We start from the raw sequence: 25,358 nt of genomic DNA on the forward strand, positions 1-25,358 counted from the left end.
GATTTAGTCGGAGTGTCATTCTCAATTTCATAACGCAACTCATTTGAACCAGACCACCGTCTCAGATAGGCTATCTGGAGCCATAGGCTGAGGATAGCTACAGATCAATTCACACAATCATTGAAGTAGGCTGTATTATGGGTCATGATTTATGGGTTTGTAAGTAAACATAGAAGAGGCGAAGGGCAAGTTCAACAGCAAACAGGACTTTTTCAGCACGTATCAAACCATGTAGGCTAGCCCAATGGACGCCTATGTAAATAGACAAAACACTCGCATCAAAGCAGGGTGGCTTCTTCGGACTTGTGAGTGCTGTCAAATCGATTGTATGCAGTTTGCTCATATAGTCTAGTGGTGTGGTGGTGAAGTGCAGTCATGCTTTGTTCAAGAGCGTAGGGTAGGTCTATGTCCAGTAGTAGCCTATATTTGAATTTAATGTCTTTAATGGTAAGAGACAGGGACGTCACTATGATTGAAAGACAGGGGGGGCTTAGCCCCCAGAGTTGTAGGTAAAATTTCATCACACCGCAAAAGGGCTTCAATAAATTGTACAGTAGGTACCCTTTGAGGCCTAGGCCATTTTCGGTGTAGGCCTAATTTTACTATTACAGTAAGCTCAATGTAAGGGCCATCTGTTATACTAGGCTATATAGTTTTCAAGACAGTATAGGCTACCCATATCTGGGAAAGTATATGATGTGATCATGCATGTATTAATAATATACTATACAAAACACTAAAAGATTTCTATAGTTATTTTTTTTACACAATAATAATAATTGCTGTTGAGCCATCACTGACTGGATGTGAAAGTTGCAGAATACCATGGAATTCTAAAAGTAGATTACAGATTGAGAAATGTCACACTGCCTTCTCTCTCCGCCCTCCTGTAGCATTTGATCAGTGCTCTTTTTAAGTTGAACTAGGGTAGTGCTTAACTATAGCTACTACAAACTACTGTTAACTTATGTATTCATTCAATAATCAAACAATATTCAAACAATATTCAAACCTAAACAATTGCACTCTAGACTAAGTTATGACCCTTTTTAACCAGATAAGTCATATATTAGTTCTTTGAGGCCTAGGCAATTTTCAGTGCAATTTTACAATGAAGCTCTTTGGTCATTGTAAGGGTAATCTATTATGCTATATATACGTTTTCAAGACAGTATAGCCTACCCATATCTGTGAAAGTATGATGTGATCATACTTATGGCAGCCTATATGTCAAGGAAACATAGTCTCATGATTGTTACATTCATGTCACCTGAAGCATGATGGTAGAAATATCTATCCAAAGCTCAGTTGATCTGTGCATGTCATGATAAACTTTTGATTCTTTGATATGGAAACCAAGTTCCTTATTTTGGGCTATAACATTAGAATTTCAGCTCAAAGTTGTAGAAATTTGCTGCAATTGGAAAACTCGGGAACGGCTTACTGTAGAGAAGAATGCTTCATATTGTCGTGTCCGGTAAGGTCTGCTGTTTATTCTTATGGTTTACCCTGTATTGAGTGACGCGTTCATGAGATATACTTTTGATCATCTTAGGGTGGCTTCAGCGCCCCCAAATAGGCCTCCATGGTAGTCTAAGAGATCGCACAGGGATGGATAATGAGCGTTGTTTAAGATTAAATTACAATGCCAGGCACCTTCAGATATGAGAGACCCCCTCAGATTTTTGACTTTGTTGCTTTCATGGGAGCCAGTCGTCACTCTATGGGAGCTCGGCTCCCTCTGGCTCCCACGTAATTCGAGCACTGAAGGTAAGTTACATACGGTAAGTGCTGCTCTATATTTACATTTAATAATGATACATTTCATATGTCCCAGTATTAAACAATTCATATGAAACACAGATCCAATTGAATCAGGTTAACATTGGGATGGAACACCTATATTAAAATATTTATATTCACTTGAATTTTGTTTTGGTCAAGTCATTACTGAATAATGGAAAATAATATTGTTAGCTTTTGTCTGTCCAGGTCAGCAGTGGACAGTAGAGCCTACACTGCTTACTTCACCCCTAAGTAGCTAAACAGTTAGTTGTAGAAACTACTATCCCTAGCTAAGAAAGGACTTAGCCCTCTGACTAAAATGTCAGTCGGCTCTCAACCAGTCGAAATTGCTGTCAGAGGTTCTGGTTTAGAGCTGGCCTTCCCACAAATGAAACAATCTCTCAGTATTTGAAATGATGTTGTGTCAGTCCTACTCAGCCTTCTTGGTGCAGATGTGCTCTCACTCTCAACATTTGCAACTTGCTGCTGCTCACTGATTTTTGTCTTACTGCAGTTCACTCTACATGATACATGATATGAAACTTTGATTTTGGAAGAAATATCATCTGTATATGGAGCCAGAGTTTTATCACCATCTCTCTCTCTGCTGAGCAAGGGTAAGTATGCGTTGGAGGCCTTCTACTGTGGGGTTTTGGACATATAGGGATCTTTTTTCTTGCCTTTTTCAAAATGTTTCCCACAAGCTTTGGATCCAATGTCTGTAAGACATTCTCCATAATTCAAGAGACTAGTGAAAAGGAAACATTATATACATTTCAGAATTGCCATTGAAATGCAAATCAAGTTGAATTACACATGCAACATTAGTCAGAGGGCTAAGTCCTTTCTTAGCTAGGGATAGTAGTTTCTACAACTAACTGTTTAGCTACTTAGGGGTGACGTAAGCAGTGTAGGCTCTACTGTCCACTGCTGGTCTGGACAGACAAAAGCTAACAATATTATTTTCCATTATTCAGTAATGACTTGACCAAAACAAATTAGTGAATGTAAATATTTTAATAAAGGTGTTCCATTCCAATGTTAACCTGATTTGGATCTGTGTTTCATATGAAATGTATCATTATTAAATGTAAATATAGATCAGCACTTACCTTGCAGTAACAATGAACATTCTTCTCACCACTGATAATGTGATTTGGATTTGAGACTGTATTTTGCCAGTGTTCCGTTTTCTTTCATTTTGGACACCTCATAGCCTGCATTGAGTGACAGAACACCCTAATTCGTCATACTGTATTTACATATTTGGTATTGTTGGATTCAGTACAACCCCACCTTTCCAACAAGCCATCATATGTGTTTCTATGATAATCCCTGGTAAAGCAGCCACAAAGTAAATGAAAACATTCTGCATAGATATTCATTTTTTGCATGTCCGCTTATTTTAGGTGTATGTTTACATGTCTCTATTCATTCCATACATCAAGATATTCACATTCAGCCTTTTCTAGTAGGTAAAGCAACTTCATGACTATAAACATGCCAAGTTTCAAAGTTCTCAGAGCTTGTGTGATTGATCTGCACTAGTTTATATGCCTTAACTCCAATACGGATAGGCTATATTTTAGTCCTTTTTTGGTTTTGGGGTGTATAACAATATCTGTTAATTTAACAATCTTAGCAGTAAAATATTTTTAACCAAGAATCCATTTCATATATGGGAGACCTTAGAGATGAGGAAAAACATTGTTGGGTTTAGTTCTACCTCCGGTAGGGGTATCTCAAAAATGTGGGACCATTGTCACTAGCCTATTAAGAATTGGAGTAATGTGGTCTTTTAGTTTTTGTGAGAATCCTCGCTGCTGTATTTTGTATCACCTGAAGCTGTTTTATAGTCTTTTTAGGCTGTGCAGGGGCGGAGCCAGACATTTGAAACATTGGGGGCTTAGCCCAGTGTCACACACAGGAAGGCTAGGGGGTTCCGGGCGCATGCACCCCCGGCAGAAAATTTTGAAAAATAACCCCTTAAATAATGACTTCTAGTGAATTCTGTGTAAACACATTGAGGGCCCTATCATGACATTCTAAAGTGCATCGTCACTCGTCAAAAGTCTATTCAAATTTAGTAGGATGTCCAGTTCACTTTGGGAGGGGTTTCATTATCAAACGTGGAGCGCATGGCGCAACAAGGTGTTCCTAGGTTTTTTAATCAGTCATATGGGTGTGTTAGGGGCGTAACATCATTTTAAACCAATGAGAATGACATCTGTCATTCCCTTTAACGGCGCAAAGCGCGATATGTCAAATAAATGCATCGGTATTTTGGCATTCAACGGCGCATTTGAAGGAGGCTGCTTGCGAGACCGTATGGAATAGTTATTCCATGCTTTACTAAAACCTAGCATAGCCTTCACGCATTTCCACTCGTCTATTATTTGAACTCATTGGCAAAGTGAAACTAACTTCACCAAGGAGTCAGTCAATGACAAGACAGTTATATGCAGTTACTGTCACTATTGACTGACAATGGGTTACCACCGAAAACATAGGCTGGAAAAAGCAACACTTACCCTAATATTGCTCAAATGACTGAATAAAACAACATTTATCCTGCAGAGGAGTTGCTTATATCTCGTGACAGTGCGTCTTCAGCTGTGCTCCATACGTGTCTCTCGCCTCTCCCCTAATCACTTTTAAACGTCATTACCAATTTGCACATGATGGTGAATAACTACTCATCATGAGATGTACAGTATTTCGTAATATCTTTATTCTAATTATGTTTCGCATTGTAATCGTGCAATTTGTAATGCTTTGCATGGACGTGCGCTGGTGTGAGTTCATGAATGGTAGAAGGATGGTGCGTGCACCTGCCAATATGACTGTTGACATGCGCTCTTAAAATAGCATATGAACAACTCGCCATTGACTTCTGACCAGGTTTAGGTGGTGTATGATAGCGCTTTTTAGACAACGCGCCAGGCCCCTCTCTAGGTTGTTAATTGCCACACCCCTGGGCGCAATGTTTAAAAAATAAACGTGCAAAATACCGAATTAAACTTTGCGCAGGTGGAAAACGAAACTTTACGCCATGCGCTGGTGCCCAAAATACAGCCCCGAGACTTTACAAATGTGAGACTCAAGGTATATCTGACTGGCACTATAGGCATAGCCTATCTGATCAGCAGGCACTTAGTTAATTAAGCGTTTTTTATGAGTTTGTATATGATAGGCTAGTATACTATGCTGAGATAACCCTGATGGGATGCTACCTTGTCTCAATACATTTTTACTTTGAACTCTGGCAAAAGTAGCCTTATGGTCAGGTTTAGCACAGCCCCACACATTCTGAACCCACTTGTTATAATGTTCAATGGAACACATGAAGCTAAGTTTATTTCAGGGCTTAAAGCTCATCTTTCAAAATTCTCCCCTTCAGTGCTTCACATAGGGGGACTAATTCAGTTGGGGAGGGGGGGATACATTTTACCAACTGAAATCGCATTTTCCTTATAGGCTTACAGGCGTCAATGAGAGAACACTTACACTTACATGATTTTGGTTTCGATTTTCTAATTGGAGTAAGTCTTTGTGACAACACGTCATGATACATTTGATAATCGTTGTTTTGGTACTATGAAGCATCTTTTACGTAATTAATGCGCACTCTGGAAAGTGAAAGTAGCCTAACTTAGGCCTATGCGCTCTGTTTGTGCACGTCCGCAATTGATCAATCTCATGGTATTCTTTGCCCTAAAATGCATGAAACATCCCAGCCAACATGTATATCTGGGGCCCACATGGGTTCTACATGGGCTACATGGGTACCAGGTGGGCATGGGCTAGAGGTGGGCATTTTTCAAGGGGCCCATATGGGTTAGCCAAGAAGGGCCCATGTGGGCTAACCCATGTGGGCTACCCATGTAGGTCCTGGTTGGGTAAATAGTGGGAAAGTATTTATATGGGCTCGGCATGGGCAACACAACTGGGTCCCAGGAGGGATTACCACTTGGGTTAGACATTGTCAAACCTGGTCTAACCCATGTGGGCTCCCAATATGAGTCCTACTATGGTCTGTAATGGGAATCCCATATATGGGCTCAGAATGGGCAACACATATGGGCCCCATTGGTATTTAATGTTTGGGTTAAATATGGGCAAACCGGGATAAACCCATGTGAGCTCCCCATGTTGGTGCCATGTGGGTCCTTAATGGGAAATCAACAATTGGGTTGAGGCTGGGCAACACATATGGAGCCCATAAGGGTTAACCACTCGGGTTGGATATGGGCAAACCTGGAAAAACCCATGTGGGCAATAAATATGGGTCCTAGATGGGTAATTAATGTGAACCCAATATATGGGCTCAGAATGGGCAACACATATGAAGCCCATTAGGGTAAACCACTCGGGTTGGATATAGGCCAACCTGGACAAACCCATGTGGGCAATCCATATGGGTCCCAAATAGGTAATTAATGTGAACCCAATATATGGTCTCAGAATGGGCAACACAAATGGGGCCCAGTTGTACTTAATGTTTGGGTTAGTCATGGGCAAACTGGGATAAACCCATGTGGGCTCCCTATGTTGGTGTCATGTGGGTCATTAATGGGAAATCAACAATTGGGTTCAGACTGGGAAACACATATGGGGCCCATTAGGGTAAGCCACTCAGGTTGGATATGGGCAAACCTAGACAATATTATGTGGGCAGTTCATTTGGACCCTACATGGGTAATTAATGTGAAACCAATATATGGGCTTAGAATGGGCAACACATATGGATCCCATTTGGGTAAACCACTCGGGTTGTATATGGGCAAACCTGGACAAACCCATGTGGGCAATCCATATGGGTCCTAGTTGGGTAATTCATGTGAAACCAATATATGAGCTAAGAATGGGCAACACATATTAAGCCCATTAGGGTAAACCACTCGGGTTGGATATAGGCCAACCTGGACAAACCCACGTGAGCAATAAATATGGGTCCTAGATGGGTAATTCATGTGAACTCAATATATGGTCTCAGAATGGGCAACACAAATGGGGCCCAGTCGTATTTGATGTTTGAGTTAGACATGGGCAAACCTGGATAAACCCTTGTGGGCTTCCCACGTCGGTGCTGTGTGGGTTATTAATGGGAAATCAACAATTGCGTTCATGCTGGGCAACACATATGGGGCCCATTAGGGTTAGCCACTTGGGTTGGATATGGGCAAACCTTGACAAACCCATGTGGGCAATGAATATGGGTCCTAGATGGGTAATTAATGTGAACCCAATATATGGTCTCAGAATAGGCAACACAAATGGGGCCCAGTTGTACTTAATGTTTGGGTTAGACATGGGCAAACTGGGATAAACCCATGTGGGCTCCCTATGTTGGTGTCATGTGGGTCATTAATTGGAAATCAACAATTGGGTTCAGACTGGGAAACACATATGGGGCCCATTAGGGTAAGCCACTCGGGTTGGATATGGGCAAACCTAGACAATATTATGTGGGCAGTTCATTTGGACCCTACATGGGTAATTAATGTGAAACCAATATATGGGCTTAGAATGGGCAACACATATGGATCCCATTTGGGTAAACCACTCGGGTTGTATATGGGCAAACCTGGACAAACCCACGTGGGCAACCCATAGTCAAGTCAAGTCGGCTTTTATTGTCAATTTCTTTACATGCACTGGTCATACAAAGAATTGAAATTTCGTTTCTTACTTTCCCATGCAGACATAGACATGCTTTAAATACAGACATAGACATACTATGGACATAGCCATAGACAATAAACATTAAATTAAAGTGCAAGACTGAAATATAGAACATGTATGTATCAAAATAGAAATATAGGACATATATTAAAAAAAAATAGAGGTAGTTGTGTTGTATATTTCTATAGTCTTAACAGTTACATGAAGTAACTGGGGGGGGGGTTTGGTAGACAGGATCCTAGTTTCCTAGGTTCCTGGTTGGCTGGTGGGTGGGGGGGGCTGTCAGTGATGGGAGAGTGGGTAGAGTGTTCAGCATCCTGATTGCTTGGTGGATGAAGCTACTTGCCAGTCTGGTGGTGCGGGAGCGGAGGCTCCTGTACCGCTTTCCAGAGGGCAGGAGGCTGAACAGTTCGTGTGCAGGGTGGGTTGTATCCTTGACAATCATTAGTGCTTTGCGGGTGAGGCAGGTGGTGTAAATGTCCTGCAGGGAGGGGAGTGGTGCTCCAATGATCCTCTTAGCTGTGTTAACAGTGCGCTGGAGGGTCTTCCTGTTCTGATCTGTGCAGCTTCCGCCCCACACTGTGATGCTGCTGGAGACGATGCTCTCGATGGTCCCTCTGTAGAATGTAGTCATGACAGGAGGCGTGGCACTTGCCTTCTTCAATTTGCGCAAGAAGTAGAGGCGCTGCTGGGCTTTCTTCGCCAGTGATGCTGTGTTGGTGGTCCAGGAGAGGTCGTCGCTGATGTGCACCCCCAGAAATTTTGTGCTGCTCACTCTCTCCACAGCATCTCCGTCGATGGACAGTGGTGGCAGTTGTTTGTGGCCTCTCTGAAAGTTGACAACAATCTCCTTGGTCTTGCTGACATTTAGCAGGAGGTTGTTGTCTTTGCACCATTTAGCCAGCAGGTCTACTTCTTCTCTGTAGTGAGCCTCATCGCCCTTAGTGATGAGGCCCACCAGTGTTGTGTCGTCCGCAAACTTCACCAGATGGTTGGAGCTGTGAGTGGTTGTACAGTCATGTGTTAGCAGTGTGAAGAGCAGGGGGCTGAGCACACACCCTTGAGGGGCCCCCGTGCTCAGGGTCAGAGTGCTTGAGGTGTTGTCCCCGACACGTACTGCTTGTGGTCTCTGCAACAGGAAATCCAGCAGCCAGTTGCAGAGGGAGGTACTGAATCCTAGCTTGTCCAGTTTGCTGATGAGTTGTTGTGGTATTATGGTATTGAATGCTGAACTGAAGTCTATGAACAGCATTCTCACATATGAGTCTTTATTGTCTAAGTGGGTGAGGGCTGGATGGAGGGCAGAGCAGATTGCATCCTCCGTGGATCGTTTGGCTCGGTATGCAAACTGGAAGGGGTCCAGGGTGGGGGGTAGGGTGGCTTTGATGTGTGACATGACTAGCCGTTCGAAGCACTTCATGATTATGGGCGTGAGTGCTACAGGACGGTAGTCATTGAAGCATGATGGTGATGATTTCTTTGGCACGGGTATGATGGTGGCAGTTTTGAAAAGTGATGGGATGACTGCTTGCTCCAGAGAGGTGTTGAAAATGTCTGTAAAAACATCCTTCAGCTCTTCTGCACAGTCCTTCAACACTCGTCCTGGTATGTTGTCTGGGCCTGCTGCTTTGCGTGGGTTAATGGTGGCTAGTGTCCTCTTCACGCTGGCAGAGGACAGGTACAGGGGTTGGTCGTGGGGGGGAGGTGGGGTTTTCTGTGGGTGAGTGTCATTTTGTGCTTCAAAACGGGCGAAAAAACTGTTCAGGTCATTTAGCAGAGAGGTGTTGTTCTCACAGCTCCGTGGCGCAGGCTTGTAGTCAGTGATGGCCTGTATGCCCTGCCATAGGCTCTGTGCATCTCTGCTGTCTTTGAAGTGTGTTGTTATTTTGTCTGTGTAATCCTTTTTTGCCTTCCTGATGCCCTGGGACAGGTTAGCCCTCGCTGTTCTTAGGCCAGCTACATCTCCAGCTCTGAAGGCTTTGTCTCTGGCCCTCAGCAGTCTGTGGACGTCTCCTGTCAGCCATGGCTTCTGGTTGGCCCGAGTGGTGATGTGTTTTATTTCTGTAACATCATCGATGCATTTGGTGATGTAGGAGGTCACAGTGTCTGTGTATTCCTCAATGTCAATGTGGTTGTTGTGGGTGGCAGCTGTTTTGAAGATATCCCAGTCTGTTGTTTCAAAGCAGTCCTGAAGTTGTGAGACGGCCCCCTCCGGCCACATTCTCACCTCCTTCAGAACCGGTTTGGTGACTTTTGCTCTTTGTCTGTATCGGGGCATTAGTAGGATGCTAATGTGGTCTGATTGCCCGATATGGGGGAGGGGTTTGGCTTTGTAGGCTTCTTTCTGTGGGGTGTAAACAAGGTCCAGGGTGTTTTGTCCTCTTGTTGGGAAGTTTACATGTTGGTGAAATTTTGGTAGTACAGTTTTGAGATTGGCGTGATTGAAGTCTCCAGCGATGATTGTGAAGGCATCCGGGTGTTCACTTTGTTGTTCACTGACGGCCCGATACAGCTCATTCAGTGCCATGCTCCTGTCACTGTTTTTGTTGCTGGGGGGGATGTACACCGCGACCAGCAGAATCGCGGTGAATTCCCTGGGGAGGTAGAAGGGTCGGCACTTAATAATCATAAACTCCGCCAGTGGAGAGCAGTGTCTGTGTACTACCGTAGCGTCTCGGCACCAAGCATCATGTGTGTAAACACAAACTCCTCCACCACGTCTTTTGTCTGCTAGGGCTCGGTCTGCTCGATAGCACGTTAGCTGCTCCAGGTGTATAGCAGAGTCGGGGATGTTATCGTTGAGCCATGATTCAGTGATAACAGTCACGCAGCAGTTACTCACTGTCTTGTTTGCTGATCTTAGCAACCGAATGTCGTCCATCTTATTGTCCAGTGATCTTACGTTTGCCAGGAATATGGATGGTATTGCTGGGCGAGTTGGGTTGGCTGCTAGCCTTGTTCCGACGCCAGCTCGCTTGCCTCTCTTCCTTGTCCTGGCACACCGCTTGCGGTGACGCCGGCCAGGTGAAGCAGACGGGTCCGTTGTTGTGGTAGGCAGGCGAAGTATTCCCAGTTCAGCCAGCATCTCTGTTTTTATGTCCAAAACATCGATACTGTTGTTTTCCTCCCGTATCTGCAACAGTTGCTGTCAGCTGTACATGCGTTCCGACGTAGTTTCATGCGATAAACATTCCGAAAAACACATTTTAACAACAAAAAAAACACTGCACGTTCAGGAGAAGCAAGGAGTCGCTGCATCTACATGCGCCACTCAACCGGTCCTAGGGTTGGGTCCTAGATGGGTAATTAATGTGAAACCAATATATGGTCTCAGAATGGGCAACACAAATGGGGCCCAGTTGTACTTAATGTTTGGGTTAGACATGGGCAAACTGGGATAAACCCATGTGGGCTCCCTATGTTGGTGTCATGTGGGTCATTAATGGAAAATCAACAATTGGGTTCAGACTGGGAAACACATATGGGGCCCATTAGGGTTAGCCACTCGAGTTGGATATTGGCAAACCTAGACAATATCACGTGGGCAGTTCATTTGGGCCCTACGTGGGTAATTAATGTGAAACCAATATATGGGCTCAGAATGGGCAACACATATGGATCCCATTTGGGTTAACCACTCCGGTTGGATATGGGCAAACCTGGACAAACCCACGTTGGCAACCCATATGGGTCCTAGATGGGTAATTAATGTGAAACCAATATATGGTCTCAGAATGGGAAACACAAATGGGGCCCAGTTGTACTTAATGTTTGGGTTAGTCATGGGCAAACTGGGATAAACCCATGTGGGCTCCCTATGTTGGTGTCATGTGGGCCATTAATGGGAAATCAACAATTGGGTTCAGACTGGGAAACACACATGGGGCCCATTAGGGTTAGCCACTCAGGTTGGATATGGGCAAACCTGGACAATATCACGTGGGCAGTTCGTTTGGGCCCTACATGGGTAATTAATGTGAAACCAATATATGGGCTTAGAATGGGCAACACATATGGAGCCCATTAGGGTAAACCACTCGGGTTGTATATGGGCAAACCTTGACAAACCCACGTGGGCAATCCATATGGGTCCTAGATGGGTTATTCATGTGAACCCAATATATGAGCTAAGAATGGGCAACACATATTGAGCCCATTAGGGTAAACCACTCGGGTTGGATATAGGCCAACCTGGACAAACCCACATGAGCAATAAATATCGGTCCTAGATGGGTAATTCATGTGAACTCAATATATGGTCTCAGAATGGGCAACACAAATGGGGTCCAGTCGTATTTGATGTTTGAGTTGGACATGGGCAAACCTGGATAAACCCTTGTGGGCTTCCCATGTCGGTGCTGTGTGGGTTATTAATGGGAAATCAACAATTGGGTTCAGGCTGGGCAACACATATGGAGCCCATTTGGGTTAGCCACTCGGGTTGGATATGGGCAAATCTGGACAAACCCACACGGTTAATCCATATGGGTCCTAAATGGGTAATTAATATGAAACCAATATATGGGCTCAGAATGGGCAACACAAATGGGGCCCATTTGTGTTGAATGCTTGGTTCCGACATGGGCAAACCTGGACAAACCCTTGTGGGCTTCCCACGTCGGTGCCATGTCGGTCATTAATGGGAAATCAACAATTGGGTTCAGGCTGGGCAACACATATGATGCCCATTAGGGTTAGCCAAACCTGGATAAACCCATGTGGGCAATCCATATGGGTCTCAAATGGGTAACTAATGTGAAACCAATATATGGGCTCAGAATGGGCAACACATATGGGGCCATTTCTATTTAATGTTTGGGTTAGACATGGGCAAACTGGGATAAACCCATGTGGGCTTCCCATGTTGGTGCCATGTGGGTCATTAATGGGAAATCAACAATTGGGTTCAGACTAGGTCTCTATTAAATCTATGGTATCAAAATTACCATCAGATTTTACTGGCCAATGCAGATTTTTACCTGCATTTGGCCAGTTGTACAGTAGGTGCTAATTTTAATACTTTTTTTAACCCTGCATAGTGCACACTCTACAAGCAAGGGCTGACTTAATATGTGAACTGAGGGTGCTGTACTGCCACTGCACTCTTTTGATGCTGGTCTATAAACATTCAATTCATTTCATGAAAAATCTGTTGTTCAGAGAGCAATTGCCTTTCCTCCTTGTGGAATGGCCTTCCATTACATGTAAGGGAAAGCAGGCTCTGTAGAAATATTTTTAATCTCGACTTAAAACATTGTGCAGTTCAGAGATTGGGGGTGCTTCAAGGGTCTCACAGCAAGCCACACAATATTTGACACCAGGTAGGCCTTGTGCACCTCTCCATTTCCCTCTTCAACCTTGGTCTACAGAGCACCAATACAGTGTGACCATAAATACCGACGAGTTAGACTTAAAATGGTTATATCATTGAATCGAACATTCAACTGTAGTAACAGCACCTAACGCTGGAGCAATTTGAACGGCTCATTATAGCACTGCCCTGGTCTAAAACAGTGGTTCTCAACCTTTTTTGCTCTGTGACCCAAATTTAAACATAGCCTACCACTTGTGACCCTAAGACAAAGGCTGAAAGCTAATCATGCCTAAGGTTCAGGTTATTGACTCTTGCAACCCTTTCAGAACTTCACGCAACACAAATTTGAGTCCCGACCCAGAGGTTGAGAAACACTGGTCTAAAAAATGCTAATCAAAGAGGTCACATCACAGCTCATGGAACACGCGGCCAACATCAAGACCTCTTACCTGGACCAAGCCCACCCTGTTAAAGGCCTGTCTTCCTACCCTCTATTCAACATCATCAACTACCCAGCTATCATACTCTCAGCGGACCCAACTACCACCTAATCTCCAGCCTCCCCTTTCTTGAGTCTAAACCTGGAAAGAGCAGTGGCTGCCCAACTCCAGTACTACATGTCCAACCATGAGCTCTTTGAACCCGTCCAATAAGGTTTCAGAGCCCACCTGCTGTCATCAATATCACCATCAATCCCCTCATTGCTGATGACAAACACCATCCTCATCCTGTAGAGTTTAACAGTTTCCTATTTCTCTGGAGACAGGGCCTTTCAAAACAACCTATGTCACAACTGCCTCTCCATACCCGCTGTGTCCCCAAAGACCACTTAAACACATAGCCTATTATTATTATTATTATTATTAGCCTAAAACTACTACAACTAGCATATCTAAAAATTTTAAGTTGACCACTGATTCCATACTACATGCAGAATGCAGAATGCACAGAGTTCTAGTACATAGGCCTACGTGTATAAACCTAGATATTAGAAAATCTAGGTTTATAGTGTAATTAGCTTTATTTTTTATTTATTTTTCATTGACAAATGTACAGGCTGTTCACCCGTGGACTATCTTAGTTATTTTATTCAATCATGTTTCGGGGTGGGCTCTGCTTTGAATGTCGACGTCACCCAACGTATCAGTTGACGTTATCAATGTTATCATAGTGATATGCGCGGGAGATTGACTTGTTCTACCTGGGCTCACTCATAACGTTCATCGTCGAAAGCTTCCATAGGTAAGTACAATTGTGATTCATTGATAAGTTGTGTAAAAAGTATTAGCTTATGTACAACATTTTCGACTGTGTTCTGATAATTTAAATTACACAATTTGCTATTATGAACTCTTGCTAGCCTTACTAGGTCTACTTCATGAGCTATTAAGGTAAGTCAATGGACATCACAGCTAGTTTGAGTTTAAATGGTAGCATAAGTATTTCGGATCTTGCATGATAATTTCTAACGTGAGGTTTTACAGCTGCGTTAGGGAAGGCAGCACTTTTCATCAGATTAGATAGATGAGCTTCTAGGCTACTTGCTGCAACATTCTTCTAAATAACAATTGTATGTGTGGCAGAATACACTCAAGAGCCTTCTAAATTGCATTTCGTTTCATGAGCCAGATTTAATTGAACTATGCATGCCCGTGCATGCCTGAAAATAGGCTAGTGGAAGGCTAGCCAGAGAAATGGAGGTAACGAATGTTGTAGTCTTATCTGGCCCCCTCACGTTTTGATAGAGAGTTGGCAGGTCTAGCAGTAACCTTTAGGCAAGGCAGGCAGACAAGATGCATTAGTCATGTACATGGAAATATTTGTACACACTTATGCACATTCCCTCACAGCACATTCAAGACTAAACGAAAATCAAATGAAACTACACGATTTAAGCTTTCCAATGGTGCCTCTTGCTCGTCACTCTGATGATCGGTTCGCGATAAAATTTACTTTGAATTTACATGCAATTCAATCATTCACTATATCAGCCTACATTGCAGTTCTGCATCCATCTGCACACCAACAAATTATGTTGGACTAAACAGCAGACCTTATCAAATGCACATTAAAAAAAACTTGCTCTGTAGGCTGCAATGGTGTTCTTGACTCAGCCAGAAGCAGATGGGCTCCCCCTATTAAGTCAGGTTCTGCTCAAGGTTTCTTCCTGGAATATGGGAGTTTTTCCTTGCCACAGTTGCCATATGGCGTGCTTGTGGGGGTAAGAGGGTTAAGGCTGCCAGTCTTATGACGTCATTTTCTATATTTTTGATATGTTGCTGAGTATATCATAAACAGCAAAGAAAAGTGATTGATAATGACTGACTGACTATTATTGTGTTACATGCTTCAAATGTAAAGCACTTTGAGCTGCATTCTGTGTATGAAAGGTGCTATACAAATAAAGCTTTATTATTATTATTATTATTATCTTGAATAAAGCTGTAGCTGTCGCTTCTACTCATAATGAATATTAAACATATTTGCTAGGTTAGTTATCCCATCATTTTATAGGCCTATATAATATTGTAAAGACGCAGACATTTTCTTGTACCCTTCCCCAGATCTGTGTCTTCACACAACCCTGTCTCGCAGGTCTATGGACAATTCTCTCGACCTCGTGGCTTGGTTTTTACTCTGACATACATCAACTGTGAGACCTTATATAAAGAGATGTGTGCCTAATGTCCAGTGAATTCATTTAGGCACAGGTGGACTTGAATCAAGTTGTAGAAGCATCTCAAGGACCATTGATAGAAGTAGGATGCACCAGAGCTCAATGGCAAGTGTCATAACAAAAGGTGTGAATACTGATGTAAATGGAATATTTCAGTTTTTTATTTTGTATACATTTAAGAACTGTCAAGAATTTTGCAAACACAGAAGGATTACATAGAGTGGCCAGGAGACGTGAGGGAACATGGATGTGTTCTCCATTTGAGGAACGTAGGCTAATCGATTGCGGACATGTACAGACAGCTACAGACACGGAGCATATAGTAGGCCTACTTTCATTTCTAGAGTTTTCACTTTCTAGAGTGTGCATTCAGTACGTGAAAGATGCTTCATACCAAAATAGCGATCAAACATTATCAAATTTATCATGACATGTTGTCACAAACACTTATTCCTATTAGAAAATTAAAACCAAAATCATGTAAGTAAAGACTATGTTAAAGGGATATTCCACCATTTGGAGAATTACACTCATTTTCCACCTCCCCTTGAGTTAAACCATTGATTTTTACCTTTCTCCAGTTCATTCAGCCGTTCTCTGAGTATGTGGATACCACTTTTAGCTCCAGCCTAGCATAGATCATTGAATCGGATTAGACCATTAGCATCTCGCCTGCTAGCATCACCTTTAAAAGTGACTAAGATTTCCGGTAATTTTCCTATTTAAAACGGGTCTCTTCTCAAGTTAGAACCTGTAATAAGACTAATTGAAAATGAAATGGCAATTTTCTAGGCTGATTTAACATGGAACTATACTCTCATTCAGGCGTAATAATCCAGTCACTAACCAATTTGTCTGCTGCAGCTCAACCTTGTTGCTAGAAGTTAGCCTACGGGAACTATTTTCAGGTGCTGCATGATATCATTGTGCTGCTGCGCCCATGTTGTTCCTTGATTATTACTGAGTGTAATTCCCCAAATGGTGGAATATCCCTTTAAGTGTTGTTCTCTCATTGATGCCTGTAATAAGGAAAATATGATTTTGGTTTGTAAAATGTATGCCCCCACCCCAAAACTCTAAATAAAAAAATGTCTTTGGACGACTTATTTGACCTTTTTCATGCAGAAAAAATGACCCTGGATTCAATTTTCTCCAGAATTACACTTTAAGATGATACACATATTTATACTCTCTGCCTGGCTTGATCTTATTAGTACAGAGCAATCGCCCCATTTATTGATGATAAGGCCAATCACTGTGCTAGGCAAAGCTAGCAAGCGCTAGACAAGCTAATGCTAACATTAGCACAACAATACAGCATAGAGTTGCCTACTGTTTTCTGTGAAATTTCAAATCATTAGAAGCTCTGTATTGAACTGATACTAATCCAGTAAGTGCAATGTGAAGCATTACAAAACTGACTGTCAATAGCCCATGGAAAGCTAATTTGTCTCGGTAATACACCTCTTGAGGGGAGCAGGTTCGGCCTACAGTAAATGTTACAATGTATGAAGTTAAACATATTGTTCTTGAAAAATGTTTATGATACTTGGCAGACCTATTATCCAAAGAGATGCACAAAATACAAAAAACAGATTAACATTAAATTATAATTATTATATTGTAATTGGGTCAATGATGTGACATGTATATTGTCTTGTCCAAGTATTAGAATTTCTTCTAGCTATTTCAATCCACATGTGTAATGCCTCAATTTAATCAACAAAACCTGTGTAATTTAAACATATTTTCAGTACATTAATATAACCCCCAAAATACCAGGTGGTCCAACCAAAAAGTACTGATTACAAACAGTAAAAATATTGACTTTGAAGCTCGGCAACACTACATTGGCCCAACTGGCTCATGAACTAAATCATTTTGCAATTAGTAGTCAGTAGAAAGCATCTGAATTGAATTGATCTAATTCAATTTGATGGGCTTGTTGCTTTTTGAAATGCATCCTCAAAAAAATTAAACATGGAATTATGTGAAATGTATATTTGAGTATGTTGATTTCCTGTCTGATAATGACAAATACTCATATCCAAGCATTTAATCTTAAATATAATTTTATTTTACAGACGCCCTCAAGAACAACCCCCTTACCAGCACTACAAATCAGAGGAGGCTGAACGGTCGTTAGGGAAATGGTTTACTGGGGCAAGGGACAGGGGAGGGCTGAGGGCAGCCAGAGTGGCGAAGTGATTTAATTCAATTCAATTTAGGTATTGCTGTTTGTAACCAGTTCTTCTTGTTGTTCTCTGTGTTGATGTTGATGTTCTCTGTGTTGTAATTTATTAAATGATTATTATTAAATGCAGAAAAAGAAAATTAGGCTGCTTTTTCTGCTGTTTGGTGGGACCTTAGAGCCATAGCCCCCTGGAAGTGACTAATATTATTTTCTAGTGAATTACAAATGGGTCTGGTTTTGGATTGGTATTTATAGTGTATGTTGTAAACATTGGGATTTTAATTATATTTTATTGTAAATGTTGGAGCCATATGACATTGAAGATAGGACCAAGATCATGTATACATTGCCCAGCTTTGCCCTACTTAATGACTATAATCTTGCATGCAACCCATTTGGCCAATGTGTAGAACCTAGACAGAATATTAAGGTGGGGCACGGATGGGTCTGGCATTTGGATGGGTCCCAGTTTGGAGCCACATAATGGCATGGGGCCACTATAGAACCTGCGATTCATCCCTCCTATACCCCATTATTTAAATCATGTAGTACCCATGTAGAACCCAGGTAGAATTTAAGGCTGGGGCCCCAGATGGGTCCATTGTTTGTTGCCCATTTGGTACCCACATAAAACCCAGTGTAATCCTGCATGGAACCCATGTGGGTAAATTACATGGGGCCACTTTGAAACCCATGGACAATCCCACAAAATAACCCATATTTCAACCCATATGGTACCCATGTAGAACCCAGGTAGAATTTAAAGCTGGGCTCCAGAAGGGTCCAGCGTATGTTGCCCAGTTGGGACCCAAATAAAACCCAGTGTAATCCTGCATGGAGCCCATGTGGGCAAATTACATGGGGCCACTAAGGAACCCGTGGACAATCCCACAAAAAAACCCATATTTCAACCCATGAGGTACCCATGTAGGACCCAGGTAGAATTTAAGGCTGGGCTCCAGAAGGGTCCAGTGTATGTTGCCCAGTTGGGACCCAAATAAAACCCAGTGTAATCCTGCATGGAGCCCATGTGGGCAAATGACATGGGGCCACTTTGGAAACCGCGGACAATCCCACAAAAAACCCCATATTTCAACCCATGAGGTACCCATGTAGGACCCAGGTAGAATTTAAGGCTGGGTTCCAGAAGGGTCCAGTGTATGTTGCCCAGTTGGGACCCAAATAAAACCCAGTGCAATCCTGCATGGAGCCCATGTGGGCAAATGACATGGGGCCACTATGGAACCCGCGGACAATCCCATCTTGGACCCATATTGGCAACACATATGGTACCTACATGGGCCCCATATACAAATGTTGGCTGGGATGCAAATTCAAAATCTTGCTGGTAGCCACGTTACATCTCCGTTTCATATTTGGCTACTAGCCTACAATAAATGAATTGAACGAACTCAACTGACAACAGGTAAATCTACTGATTGAGTCATTGAGACTCTATGAATACAGTACAACAAACTTTCTGTCTTTTTGAAGTTTATTTTGTATTCCGGGGTAAAGTAGCCTAATTGCCTAATGTCTTGACAATAGTTTTTCTTACCGCTTGCTGTTTAAACCATAGGTTTAAACTGACTGCGCCTCTCTGAACTTTCCTGCCAGGTTTATGATGTAAACCGCTACATCTCGGCTGTGGCATTGCCTAAACTCATCGTGTGGGAAATCAGATTATCTGTCAATATTGGGCTTTGAAAATAAGGGATAGCCTATTTGCTCAGTAATTGTAGCCTACATTTTGTAACATTTATAGAGAAACCAAGCGGAAGTTAAATTAGAAATTAGAATCGTTGGAAATTGAAAACACATAGGCTACAAAAAAAAGATTCGGGGCTTTTGAAAAAAGATTCGGGGCTTGAGCCCCCGAAGCTACGGAGCCCTAGAGGGGTCATTGCAAGGTATTTTTTGGTATATATCCAGAAAGCGTGGGCTCATTTTACTAAATTGTGCACTCATTTTACTAAATTGTGCTCTTAATTTAGTGAATCGTGCTCACGATTTAGAAAATTGTGCGCACGTTTTACTAAATAGTGTGCTCATTTTACTAAATTGTGCTCTCATTTTAATTGTTAAAAAGCGTGGCCTCATTTTATTAAATTGTGCACTCATTTTACTAAATTGTGCTCTTAATTTAGTGAATCGTGCTCATGATTTAGAAAATTGTGCGCATGATTTAGTAAATTGTGCGCACGTTTTACTAAATAGTGCGCTCATTTTACTAAATTGTGCTCTCATTTTAATTGTTAAAAAGCGTGGCCTCATTTTATTAAATTGTGCACTCATTTTACTAAATTGTGCTCTTAATTTAGTGAATCGTGCTCACGATTTAGAAAATTGAGAGCACAATTTAGTAAAATGAGCGCACATTCTCTCGATACACAAATATCTTTCAATGACACCTCCTGTGCTCCGTACGAAGCCACCCCCTCGCTCCGCCAATGGGCCTGTGAACAGTCCATTGCAGTAATCAACCCTGCTGGAGATAATTAAGTATATATACTCTTTTGATCCCATGAGGGAAATTTGGTCTCTGCATTTATCCCAATCCGTGAATTAGTGAAACACACTCAGCACACACAGTGAGGTGAAGCACACACTAATCCCAGCGCAGTGAGCTGCCTGCATCAACAGCGGCGCTCGGGGAGCAGTGAGGGGTTAGGTGCCTTGTTCAAGGGCACTTCAGCCGTTCCTACTGGTCGGGGTTCGAACCGGCAACCCTCCGGTTACAAGTCCGAAGCGCTAACCAGTGGGCCTTAATAGTATGTTGACTATTGATGAGATTTGTATCATATGTTTATGATTCTATTCACTATTCTCGACAAAATTGATAAATATTAATATTAATAAAAAAAAAACTTGTTGTTAACAATTGGTGGTCCGGAAGATCTATAATGTCTCAGGAGTCTGATTTTGTCAATTTTCCGGGATTAGTGTGTGCTTTACCTCACTGTGTGTTCACTGTGTGCTGAGTGTGTTTCACTAATTCACGGATTGGGATAAATGCAGAGACCAAATTTCCCTCACGGGATCAAAAGAGTATATATACTTTAACTTAGTTGAAAAAAGAATATGAGTGTTATTTGAACTTCTATTGATAATGTTAGAAAAGAAAGACTGTCTTGCTTTGCATATTTCAGAGTTATATGTGCGGAGCATCTCTTTATGGATTTCATAGTGGATCTGAAGTTTGTATTTACGCCATTTTCTTTCAGTCTTCCTACACTCTCTTTTTAGAAGTTTAACTGCTGGATTTTGCCTCCATGGTGCTTTCTGTTTGTCCTTAACTTTCTTGAATTGTAATGGAGCAATGTCATCCATAATGTTTGCCATTTTTGCTTTAAAGTGATCAAACAAGTCTTCTACCGAGTCTGACAGTTGACTTAACGTCTGTAAAAGTGCTTGCTCAAAGAGAGCACTTGTCTGATAATTTATGATTATCCTTTTTACCATCAAAGATCTGTTTTGAGTGTGTGGAGACATAGACACATCAAAGAACACACAGAAATGATCGGATAACGCCAGGTCTTTAAAAGCTGTAGAAACATTGAGACCCAAGGTCAAGGGTATGGCTGAGAGAGTGTGTTGGCCCCTGTACATGCTGTGTTAGGGAGAAAGTATCGATTAGTGCAATGAATTCCTTGGCATAATTGTTTTCAGGATTATCCACATGCAAGTTTAGATCCCCTGATATAATAAGACAGTCAAACTCTACGCTGAAGGGTGCGGGAACGTTCGCTGCTGTCATTCAGGAAAGTTTTCTTGACAGTGCCGGAACGTTCCGGGTAAATTTGTTTACAACTCCTCCTAGAGTTGCCACGGAGTACTAGTGTTTAACATTACTCTTGTAAATATTACTGTTACTGTAAATGCCACTCATACGTCTCTGCACTCACGGCCTGAGCCCCTCCCCCTGTTCACCTGCTGCTGTTTTTTAGCTCTCGCCAACGAGTGAAAGCCTGACCGAGTGAGACTTGTCGGGCACATGCGGTCACTTTCTCTTTTCCTCTTCGACTCTTCCGACCCGTGCTTTCTTGGTCGCGTCTGCCATGATTCACATCTCGTATGCTACGCTAGTTTCTTCCATAGATTCACATCTCGTATGCTACGCTAGTTTCTTCCATAGATTCACATCTCGTATGCTACGCTAGTTTCTTCCATAGATTCACATCTCGTATGCTACGCATGCTAGTGCTAGTTTCTTCCATAGATTCACATCTCGTATGCTACGCATGCTAGTTTCTTCCATAGAGGCTGCTTCAGAGACGGTTGACGGAGTAACTAGACAATCTTTGGTTGCTTCTTATCAAAGATCCTTGATTACTCTCCAAGATAGAGCAAAACAATTAGTCACCTTACGTCACAAAATAAACTTTTTTGGTAACACTTTATTTTAATGTGTCGCTGTTACAGTGTACCTACCTAATTAGGTACAGTGGTACAACCTGTGTAACAACATGTACTATCAGGTACTATCATTGTACTTGCATTATGTATTTGTGGGTACCTACATATAGTTGTTACATTGTAATACTGAGTGCTTTTACAAAACTTTGCCAATTTGCCTAAATTTTCATCAGAGGCAAAGAGCTGACCTGAGACCTGCTGGATGGGGTAAATCTGGTCATGATAGATTTGATATACAATCATTCTTAGCTCCAGTCAAGGCCTCATTGTCTTCAGTGTACATGTAACAGCTGTGCTGCTACAACCTTGTTATTCTTTGATACAGTGGAATAAACCTATTAAGTGTACCAGTTAATTACTTACATGTACATATGACATGTATGTAACAGCAGACATGTTTCAACACATCAATTACAGGATGCATGACATCATTGACAGGATGTATATAATATGTATGTACTTAACTGGTAATGTAAGTACTTAACTGGTACACTTTATTTTAATGGGTTTATTCCACTGTATCAAAATAGTAATAAATGTGTATCAACACAGTTGATACATGTACTACAGTATGTAGGGTAATGGCAGACATGTTCCAAGACACCAATGACACAACATACATGTAATATGTAATTGTAAGTACTTAACTGGTACACTTCATTTTAATGGCTTTGTGCCACTGTATCAAAGAGCAATAAGTGTGTACCAACACAGTTGATATATGTACTATGTAGTGAATTAGTAGACCTGTTCCAAGACATCGAAGACACAACACAACATACATGTCATATGTACACTGTACATGTAAGTAATTAACTGGTACTGCATATTCACGAGCGCACACCATATCAGACAGCTGATTAGAACGGTATTGTTGCGTCATCCGGAACTTTTTCCCTGGCCGGAACAAATTCACTGTGACAGTACACTTAATAGGTTTATTCCACTGTATCAAAGAGTAACAAGGTTGTAGCAGCACAGGTTGGAGCTAAGAATGGTTTGTATATCAAATCTATCATGACCAGATTTACCCCATCCAGCAGGTCTCAGGTCAGCTCTTTGCCTCTGATGAAAATTTAGGCAAATTGGCAAAGTTTTGTAAAAGCACTCAGTATTACAATGTAACAACTATATGTAGGTACCCACAAATACATAATGCAAGTACAATGATAGTACCTGATAGTACATGTTGTTACACAGGTTGTACCACTGTACCTAATTAGGTAGGTACACTGTAACAGCGACACATTAAAATAAAGTGTTACCACTTTTTTACTTATCAAGCAATAAGAGCAGGTAAACATAATTGTGTGTATATAAAGTTATTTTTTTTTCCAAATCCGAAGACTAACAAATTACGCTATTAGGCTTCACATGATCACAGACATGTCGGGATTATGACAAATGTTTTCAAAAAACCCTCAGCATAACCAGAAAGACATGATGACCAAACCCTGCTCATGTAGATGAAGAGTGATGTTGTAATAATTGTGGCTATATGCTCAAGGTATTTTTCTTTCATACAATGTGACTGGTGTGTTGATCTAATCATTTGTCATGTCACCCCTACAAAAGACCAGCTAAAACCAGCTGCCAGCATAAGCTGCCGTCTAGCTGTTTGTTCAGCAGGGAGTTTCATCAGTGTCACTTTGGCTCCCTCTGCAGGACAAACACATTACGTAACATTTTAAGTATTTCTGCTAAACATCACATCTGCACTAAACATCACATCTGCTTGCTCACTAAACATCCCATCTGCTCTACACATCACATCTGCACTAAACATCACTAAACATCACATCTGCACTAAACATCACATCTGCTTGCTCACTAAACATCACATCTGCTTGCTCACTAAACATCACATCTGCACTAAACATCACATCTGCACTAAACATCACATCTGCCTGCTCACTAAACATCACTTTAACCAAGTTCAACCCCTTAACCTTAAAGCAAAACTTTAAGTTAAAACTCCCGAAAATGCATCCTAGGGTGTTTTTGTGAATGTACCCAAGTCAAACTTTCATTTAAAAGCATAATTACGTCCAAAGCGCCACTTTTAAGCTTGTCCACGTTGTCGTTTTCGGGTGAAATAGCCCTTTGAATGATAATCCTAGGGGCACTACTATTTTGATACATGATCACGTCAAAATGGCTATTTTTAAAACACTAAGAAGGCTCAACACAACATGAAACTTTTATCAAAGTATCAACAGTGTCTCTACACATGAACTTGAGCATTGAGAACATTGTTTGTGTACAGATAGTTTACTAAATCTACACACAATACTCCAACACCCCACTATTCCATTTACACCCCACTATTCCAAGTATTCACACCTTTTGTTATGACACTTGCCATTGAGTTCTGGTGCATCCTACATCTATCAATGGTCCTTGAGATGCTTCTACAACTTGATTGGAGTCCACCTGTGCCTAAATGAATTCACTGGACATTATTAGGAGAGGCACACATCTCTTTATACAAGGTCTCACAGTTGATGGTGTATGCCAGATTGAAAACCAAGCCACAAGGTCGAAAGAATTGTCCGTAGACCTGCGAGATAGGGTTGTGTGAAGACACAAATCTGGGGAAGGATACAAGAACATTTCTGCAGCATTGAAAGTGCCCAAGAGTTCCTTTTAGAAGATGGATGGATTCTCTCATCTTCTCAATTACATTCTAGTTGCTTACCTAAAAACAAAAACATTAAAAGGAGACCAATAAATTGTAGAGGATTAAAATACCGCATTTGAAGTGTCATCTGAAACCTGTCAAACTGAAGGGCCTGCACCGCCACCTCAAACGCTGAGCATTTGGTATCTTGGAGGCAGGTGGGGGTGTTCTCTTGTGCACATAATCAGCAAGAATGTCGGGACTGCACTGGAGCTGTAATCGGGCCTTAAAAGTTAGGCCCGACAAGGCACAAGCCCGACAGAAATCAGCCAGAGCCGACAGCTTTTTATAAGCCCGAACCCGTTTACAGCTCGACATAATTCAACATAATTTATTCATGACTAACGTAAGCTAGGCCACTTGGAAGTTGGAACAAAGAAATAACACACAGCCTAAGTCCTCTGTAACATCATAACATCTCAGCACTCTGAAGTTTGCGGGAACTCTCCCATACGCAGCCCCGACATTAATTAGTTCTTGCTCCAGCTTTTCAAACCCCTCGCCATTTACGATATTAAAAGGCCTAATGTCTTTACAGCGAAAGCCAGCTCTTCAAACCCCTCGCCATTTACGATATTAAAAGGCCTAATGTCTTTACAGCGAAAGC

General features: G+C 41.8%; 1 protein-coding gene across 1 annotated transcript in view; it reads right to left on the reverse strand.

The window, feature by feature from the left end:
* The window catches only part of LOC121716106 (chemokine-like receptor 1), a 965,204-nt gene that overhangs the window by 408,572 nt on the left and 531,274 nt on the right, over positions 1-25,358 (reverse strand). The gene's annotated exons all lie outside the window — the stretch shown is intronic.

The sequence above is a fragment of the Alosa sapidissima genome, chromosome 8 (genome assembly GCF_018492685.1).
Source record: "Alosa sapidissima isolate fAloSap1 chromosome 8, fAloSap1.pri, whole genome shotgun sequence".
Taxonomy (NCBI): Eukaryota; Metazoa; Chordata; class Actinopteri; order Clupeiformes; family Clupeidae; genus Alosa; species Alosa sapidissima.